The following is an 8,812-nucleotide window of genomic DNA, read 5'->3' as shown; positions in this document are numbered from 1 at the left end:
CAATTAAACTTTGCACCTGTTATATAAGGTGAATATGTGGACTCATTATTTGGAGAGATGGGTGTTTTGCATCAGTTTTAATTGTAAACATTAACAATTGGATGTCGATACTTTCATTTCATAAAGTTTGAGTAGAAAGAGACTTGTATCTTAGATTTCATTATTAATCATAGTTTATAAACACAAAAACCCTCAATAAAGTGACCGGATGAAGGGAATCAGCTGGAAATGAACATACATAGACACAGTTCTGAATATCAACAGTTGGTAACACAAACAAATGAGTATAAATTCTACTATCAACTATTCATAAATCATTCAAAATGTTAAAGTATAAATTCATACAATTCAGATTTAATATTTCCCCTGCGATATTCTAGAAGGTTATAAATCAGATTATCACCGGTCTTGAATCGTATCAGGATGATATTGCAGTTCATGCCTAAAATACTAAGTTGCATAATGAACGACTTTTAAAGTTACAGTTGAGTGTGTTGAATTATGGTATATTGTGGTGTTTGAATGAACTAATGGTTCCTTTGTACTTGTTGAATGCTTAATTTCGAATTCCAAATACAGTATATTCGTTCATGCTTATCTAGTACTTCTTGATCCGATTACGTTATTTCTGGGATTCCTAGTTCATACTATAATTCATATACTTCGTTATTCGTAATGCTATAGTGACAGACCTAATCCTAAAATTGTAGATGTGTCATGATGTGAAAACCTAATTAATAAGATATTACATGGAAGTCACATCATTGTCTATTCTGACTTGCCGTATCGTAACAATCGTCAATATAATGTTTAACGTTTCTAAAGAACACATTTAGGCTGAAGATCGAACAATACATTTAGTACGTATAGATGAGATAATTTACACTAGAATGACCACGTCTGCAAGGCTGAGCCATGCAATCCGAAATGAATGAATGGAATCTTCCCACGTACACCGTTGTTGACCTTCTCTTCGTGTTAATTATAGAATATAAATCTTTTCAATAATTATACGCTCGGCTTCAAAGGTTCTATGTTTAGAAACCAATGCTACTACAAGTGCTTATGATTTCATCAGTGAGCATCGAGTGACTATGAGCATACTGCACACAGATTTTCTATCACGCTATTAATATTTCGAAATACCGCTTACGAAAGTGATTGTATAAGAGCAAAGGCAAGTGAGCTAACTTCACTTGACCAAGCATGACTTGCCACCTTTAGTCAGACAAAAATAAGTTACAAGCATGTGATGAATGGAACGAGCAATGCACACACATACACTCACATAAAAGAAGTCAGGGCTAATGAGCGAACAGATAATAAGGCCAAAATGTGACTCGAAAAGAGTGGGTAAATCGATCTGTCTGGAGGACAGAATAAACCATGTGGGTTTGACCTAATACTAGACACTACAACATGAATTACTTTTACTTCAGCGAACCCTAACTGGTCGTTGTAGTCGAGAAAAAATACCACAGATTGATTAACCTGACGATGTTGTCCGGCACACATTCTATACTTCTATAATTTGTTCAACTTCATATACGATGTTACACTAGTAGGATTTTATTTGCTTCTTATTTGCACTGTGATACCAGACTGGTTTGAATAACGCACTAGGGCAATTTGGGCTAGATGGTAATAGCGCTATGTGACTTCGATTAAGATAAAATGCGTTCCACAGTCATATCGACTCTATGCTGCTTTGATAGACTTGGGGTGTACAACAGTAAAAAAACAAGGCAATGTTATATGAATATAAAAATAGATTGCGGATGCTTACGAACTAATTTCAGAGAATAAATCCTGTCAGCTTACTAGGGATGCCAATTTAACTGCTGAGAAGTGCCGTAAAATTATAACCTACAAGTCGGTAAGACTATAAGCATTTCAACAGTTTTTCTGGATTATCCTAGTATCAAGCTTGTCATAATTCCCTGTAAACCCAACAAACGAGCAGAACCTGCAGCAATGAGAACATATGTTCTTCCATACACGCTAGAAACAGTGTAACATTGAAGTTAATTAATAACTTCTTGAAGAACAAATAACATAGTATAAACTGATAATAATTTAGTGAATCTAGCTGTTACGTCCAAGTTTTTGCTCGTTCCCGTTATTGAAGTACAGTATGTCCATCTATGTGCAATTCACGAACCCAAATTAATAATAGAACCAAACTCCAATATAGGTACCAAAGTTTATTCGCAATTTACAAATAGTCTACCCAAATGTCGTTCTTCGACAATAATTATAACAATTACACAATAAACCTTCAATTTTGTAGGTTCCCGAAGTAAAACTCCTAAAACCAAACCAAAGACAAAGAGGAACGGAAATGTCCATATTAATGATATAAACAAACAAGTTCAGAAGTAAAATAAATACATCCAAAAACACAGTGAAATTATTAATATTTAATGTAAAGGTTTTAATCAGCCAAATGTCTTCAGTTCTCCCGTAACACTCCCGACCAAAATATCTTTGGTTCTTTTCACAGACAAATAAATAGGCAGCAAAAATCCAAGTAAATACATCACAAGCAATCAACAACAAACATTCGATGTAAAATATGATTGATAGACTAACTCACCAATAATAAGGGAAACGCCCACCACCACATCAACTCCTTTTGACCTTGTACGACTGTATCGCTTTATTAACCAATCACAGTTTAATGTTCATTGTAAAACAATTTTGGCTTGTTGACTCATTTATCCTATTCTCTAGCTACTGTTCGGTATGTTATTTGTCTCTGTTTTTCTCTGTATTAATAGACCGTACTGTTTGTTTGTACGCTAACGATGTTAATTTATGTTTTAGAAACAGATAAAGTTTATATAGCCAAATAGCTTACTTGTTCTGACTTTGGCTAAACCAAGACTCTGTACTCGACAGTCTAGAGATTAGCTTAGAGTTGAATCTGTAGGAAATTGCTTCCTACATTCGATATACCAACAATCTCGTGATCCCTAGAACTTACACAAGTACGCCTAGGGATCCGAGCAGCTACCTAACATCTACAACTTCTAGACGCAATTTTCGAATATCTCACTGAGATTCCTTGGCTTGTCCTCAACTCCATCGACCAGTAGGACCAGCGAAATGTCACCAAACCCTAGCCAAGTCATCCGGCAGTTGGGGCATTCAATATCGAGCAAATCATCGATCCTCGTCAAGGTTGGTGACAACCAACGCGCATCACTTAATTGTATGCCATGGACTGACCCATGCGGCAGTGGTCTCACTTTCGATTGTATCTACCTTAAATTATATATTTATGTAATAACGTCCTTTGTGTTGTACAGTCTTCAAAGCATCTATGGTACCTTGATACGTCAATGGGGTAGTCCACGTAAGGTGCTGACCACGAGGTGTGATTTCGACGTTGGCTAGTTTGTCACACCATTCACGTCTAACTCGAGTAGGCCTCCAATCATTTTCGACATAGGTCAGCTACGTTGGTGATCTACACTGGTGAGCAAGACTTCGGATAACGCAACCTATCACTATGATCTACAAACCTTAACCTATCATTACTATGTATCACTTTCCTTACCAGACCTAATAACCATTTGTCTTTCTCTAAGAAACCAGTACATGTCGTCACCAAGTTACTCTCTCCTCTGTTCCTCTCTGGTCGAGTCCATTTGTGTCTGTGTTGCCACAGGGAAACATATTCCTTAGATAAACGTCTCCAAAATATTTGTGTCAACATAAACAACCGCAGTACCAACCATTTAACAAAATGCTCCATCCTCCATAGAAGTTCATAAAGCTAAAGTAAACATGAATATGTAAACCCATATGAAGTATCAAGCCATTAATTCCTTTATCGACCGCGAACTCTATATTCTGATTCCAAATCATAACACTGTAAGACTCTTCTAGTTCTTTTAGAAGATGAATAACCATAATACATGGCTTCGGGCACAATTGCATATTCACATACAAGCAACTATTTGAGTTCGCAGAACATAAAGGTCTTTTTCCCATGATCATTAGTCACAAATTAAATCATATGAACCACCGCTTGGTAGTGCTATCATGTAAACCCAATATAAATATAAGATCGTTTGTAAATACAGATGAATTGTCCACCACCTTCCCGTAAGTTTCACGGTGAGACCCATCAACACTAATATTGTATTGCTGTTTGTTAAGCAAATTTTCCAAGCACATTTGTTCGCTTAGTTCCATTGTTACAGAAACCTTTGACTCAAGTGAACCATGTTTACCAATATGGTCTCCCTCCTCGAACTCATAACTATATAATCTTTCTAGATCCGGTGAAACATCATGAGAATGGCAACGCTGTACTGGATTTACGGACCTCTAAGACTTCTTGGGACCTAAAACCATCCAACGGAGAGGCGTACGTACACCAAACGGATGTCTCCGGTCTCCCAAACATCGTTCCAGAACCCAACATGCGTCTGGAATTTCACACCCAATCAACACTCCTACCAGATTACTTTGCAACGCCGGAAGGGTGATGCCTTTCAAATGCTTCCACTATCCCGCTGTTCCTCGGTTAAAGGTTCTACATAATCGATCGGAAACTTCTTAGTCGTATAAGCGTTGTTGATCTTCACATAACGCTAATCACCTTATGAAAATGTCTCTAAATTTAATTCCAGACATTCACAAGTATTAGTTCCACTTACAGTCGTCACTTTTATCGAAGTCTCCTTACTTTTGAGACCCAACTGAATTATTAACTCTTCACATACGAGGAGTATTTGAACCACTATCTAAAAAGGTGCAAGTTTCCAAAGTTCCCTTTGGACCATACGGTCTGACCGGAATGATACCCAAACAAAGCTTCGACGAGTTTCAATCCTTAACTAAGTTCACTACATGGTCATAAATACCATCAATATGTAGCAGTGAATTATGCCGAATCTTGCAATTATCAACGTCACACTTGATGTCCGAGTTGCATGACTTGGCTATGTGACCCTTCCTTAAACACAGGTACACATAGACCACGTCTTCTCACTTCCTGTATCCTTTCTGTAACATTCATTTTCAATAACTTCATACAATCTGTCTCTTTGTGATCACCAAATCAAATTTCTCAACTGAGAGCCGTGAATGAGTTGCTTGGTTCCAGCCTAAATATATTAATACGTGGTCTCTTATCAACTTGGCCTACACAATTACTTTTACTGAACTTTGAGTTACAATATACCAATCTACCAAAACGTGTTCGAGCAAAGATCTCAAATTCTTCAAAGATCGACTCCCTCCCGGTCATCATGATATTATCGGCAACTTCCACCCACTTATTTTGTAATTCTAGGAGTAAACATGACACAGTTATTTCCAAATTAGCCGCAGAATTCACATTATACGTATACCCCATTTCCTTCAATGTTATGCATACATTACGTAGCTTAATTGCAAAGTCAGTTAAGCCGTCGGCTGATCCTCCAACAGATTTGTGGTTAAGTAACTCAGTAATCAGATCGCGAGCAACAAGTTGTTCCTTACCAAAGAGATCATGCAAAATTTGTTTAGCTCTATCATAACCCAAATGACTGGGCAATGAAATGCAAGCTTCAATAGCCGTCCTGGCCTTTCCCTTACAATAGTATAACAAATGCGACAACAATTGGCCCTTATCGGAAAGTTTATTCTCGATAATGCTAGTAAACTGACTAATAAAACGGTGGTGCTGACTCGGTTGCCCATCAAAATACATCATATCAGTCTTGGGTAAAACCATATTATTAACCATAGTATGTAACGTGTCCTTCAACTCATCAACCCAGTCGTCCTTTGAGATGATAAATATCTCCCTTGAATGATTATTATAGCCAGTATCACAATCCAAATACTTTCCCACCTTGGCATTTATCTCACACTTGTCTACGGGCATTTGGATAGCTTCCTCCATGACCTTACATTCTAATTCAGCTATATCAACCTCTTCTTGGAGATCTGACATCTTAAACTGCCTTTCTAACTCAAGTCTCTTTTCCAACTTCTTCTTCCTTAGTAATTCCTTACCTAACTTTATTGTAGAAGTACTAAGCTGACCAGAGGACATACTTTTGATACTAACATCATCACGTTTATCATCATTAACATCAGACATACCACAAACAGCTTTGGAAATTTCACCTTCCATCTCGTCATTTTGCTTCGCGTTTCGATTGTGTGTCTTGGTTTCAAAGGATCGATTACCAAAACAAATTTGAATTAATCCAAACGAAATCGACCAATGGGACCCGAAATGTCCAGACAAATCCAATGTATGAACACAGAACGAAAATGGAAGAACTTTTTGTTACGTCCAGGTTTTTGTTCGTTCCCGTTATTGAGGTACGGTATGTAGATCTGTTTGCAATTTACGAAACCAAATTAATAATATTTAATATATAGGTTTAAATCAGCCAAATGTATTCAGTCCTCTTGTAACATCTAGCAGTGGTGAATAAACCGCTCTTCTCCAATCTGTTTAACATAATGTGCTTAAGCCTAAAGCTTAAATCATTTTCTCGAATAGTTCTGTGGAGGCTGGATAACCATATCAGGGAAAGTCAGGATAGTGTTAAGTCTGTTTTACGATCCCGTCCTTATTCACTACCCTTCGACTCTTTTGTGTATTGTTTTATGCTACTTATTAATATTCAGTAAACAGTTGTATTCCTAACAATTTCCACGCTTATGTTGTGACGCAAACTTGTGTTATATTCTGAAATATTTACACATACTTATAACATTTATTGTATTTATCATTATAATTGCTTTATCTCGATCAATGTAGCAGATATTCTTAATTTTGTGCGGTCGTTTACTCCTTGGTTGAACTCAACAGTTTTCTTGTTGCTTGCTCTTAGTTCAATTTTTACATGTCAAAGGCACCTGACAAGTTGAGGTTTGTAACTAATTTTTGTATGCTATTCAATGAAGTACCGATATTTTAGATAAACCGTTGCCTTAAGGATTTCGGTTTTACAAGGATCTCCATTGGATGATTTGGACGCTTCGATAGACTTGACAAATAGACAGTTGCGTGTATTCAATCCAAAATTCCATACGTTAAGCAGTCATATCACAGGAGTATAAATCCAGTAGACAAAACGTCTATAAAAATGTCTCGATTAAATATTTTATGGTAGACAGAATGATGACTTTTATAAATCGGGTGATAAAATTCGTACCACAAAACGTCTTGATTTCTCATAAGCTTTAGCGTCTTCAGACGTATGATTAAACAAATGACAAATTCTCGGAAAAACAGGCTATTCGCTTCTACACTTCTCCTTTCACTAGACAACTGAGTATTCTGCTCGGAACAAATGAAACCGGTATAAGGTATCTTCCATGATTTCTCAAGTGTTTTCTAGGCCTTTCTCCGTAATGAAAGTTACGCTTGTGAGTTAGCCAAACTACTATTTTTTTAACTCCATAATTGTCCGGAAGAGCAAGTGCTCCACATCAGCGCGAAAAGAATGTTCGCTTACTAGACAGTTTCTACATCTCTAGTTTCTCCTTTTTATAACTGACTTCCGGACCTTACTTTACTCTAGAGACGTTGAACTTTTGAACCATAGTCGTGTAAGATAAGGCTGCCAACTTTCATCTTTTCCTTTCCTCTCGGGTTTCCGCCCGACCATGATAATCTTCACATGGAAAGAGAAATCTGATGCACAGTAAATAACTCAGATGGTTTGAAACTTTAAATACCAATGTTAAAACAGTCCTACTGTACAGACCTGAAACTTTAAGAACTACTGAAACCATTATCAGATAGTATAGGTATTCAAAAGCCTAACCAAACTAGATACTTCAGATCCATTGACTAAAGAACATCAGCCATATTCTACTGTCGCGGAAAAGCGCTGGTGATAGAAGGGGGTTTGTGGAAACCATCGAACTCCATAACAAGCCAAATCCCAGCGTGAAATTCTCAAGGCAGAGAGGAAAGCAGGCAGATTAACAGTACACAGAGAGCCAAAAATCGAAGGTAGACATAAAGATTATGAAGAACACTTGTGATTAACTGCAAGAAGAGCTTTGTGACGTTATATTTTGGCGAAAAGCAACGAGAGATTACGATAAATGTGCACTTTAGGTCGGCATAAACTTCCTAATCACTTGGCCTTACTTGCGATTAACGTCTATCACCTTGGTCCTGTGGATTTGTATACATATTAGACACGCGAAGGTGAGTAGCTACAGAATCGGGAAGAGTTTGCATATATTACGAGCAAAATAGAAATATTAGTAACTGGAGTGAAACAATATTTTAAGTTCTTAAGTAAATATCGAGTTACCTCTTTAATGACTTTGTGGTGAATCCCAGTAAAAAGGTTTTTCAAGATATAACTATACGGACAGTTACTAATGATGTACCGAAAAATCAATACTACAAACTGGTGTCTGCTTCTGAGTAGATTTAGACGGTAACAAATAGTATTCAGAACAAAATGGTGTATCAAGTGGCAAGATAAAAACAATTGTTATGAATTGAATGTTATTTATAGGCTCCTGCTGAGATAACCACAGGTGAGTTCTCTTAATCAACGAAGGTTCATCTGCATATGGTGGCACCAACATGTTGATGGGAAAGATGATACTATTCACTGATAACCCACGCCGAAACTCTAACGTAATGAAGAATAGCCAAAGAGCATATTGTAACACTACTATAATCTTCAATCACAGGGTGTGGCTAATAAAGTCGAAGAATGGCCGACAGAGATAGTGCTTTATTTTGATAACAGAAGTGGCGTGTGTTTGTATAAGTACTACCACAACTTTATGCTCATTTGTAACGATGTGCAAACCAGTTGAA

The sequence above is a fragment of the Schistosoma haematobium genome, chromosome 6 (genome assembly GCF_000699445.3).
Source record: "Schistosoma haematobium chromosome 6, whole genome shotgun sequence".
Classification (NCBI taxonomy): domain Eukaryota; kingdom Metazoa; phylum Platyhelminthes; class Trematoda; order Strigeidida; family Schistosomatidae; genus Schistosoma; species Schistosoma haematobium.
Note: the sequence above shows the minus strand (reverse complement) of the source record.